Raw genomic sequence first — 775 nt, forward strand, 5'->3', positions numbered from 1 at the left:
AGTGTTGGTCGCGGCGAACCTAAAGGCACGCAAGATGTTGCAAAGCCAGCGTCACAGACTGATATGATGTATACTGACGTAAGGAGAGCAAGATGTAAGTGTGGGGACCGGCTGTTATCGAGGTGTCATCGGGTGCAGATCTGTCTTAGGTATCACGGCTTAACCTCATTGAAGTCTAGAGGGTGGACAACACGTTCGTCTTACTCAGAGCGGTGTCCGAACTCTATTTTCAACGTTATACGTGCCACTTTCATTGTGGCCAACTACGAATCGATACAGAATGCACTAAACCTGAAAGACACCCTAACGGATACATAGAGAGTAGTGTTTGTCTGCTGAATAATGGGAGTGCAAGGGTCTGTGTCGTCTATATGGCTGTATGTAGCACCATTAGTCTTCGGGGTGGCGGGCGTAGCTCAGATGGTAGAGCGCTCGCTTAGTATGCGAGAGGTACTGGGATCAATACCCAGTGCCTCCAGAATTTTTAACACACCTACATGCGCACCTTGCCATGCAAGTGGAATAATTCTCTGCCTGCAGATGTGTCTAGGAAGATACAAGCGAATGATTAGCATTCACAATTGGCAAGCGTGCTGTTATCAGTGCGCGGGAAGCACCCTCCTCCCACGCCTACACTTAATTTAGAAACAGTACAAGTGTTCCCGTAAGATTCTCAAGCCTATGTCGGAAAGATCTGCCTTGCGCCGAGTTCACGTAAATCCCACTGCACATTCCTATTCCTTGCGTGCAGTCGGCTGCTACTGGTGTTGCTAGT

Source organism: Schistocerca gregaria, chromosome 10 (genome assembly GCF_023897955.1).
Source record: "Schistocerca gregaria isolate iqSchGreg1 chromosome 10, iqSchGreg1.2, whole genome shotgun sequence".
NCBI classification, from domain to species: domain Eukaryota; kingdom Metazoa; phylum Arthropoda; class Insecta; order Orthoptera; family Acrididae; genus Schistocerca; species Schistocerca gregaria.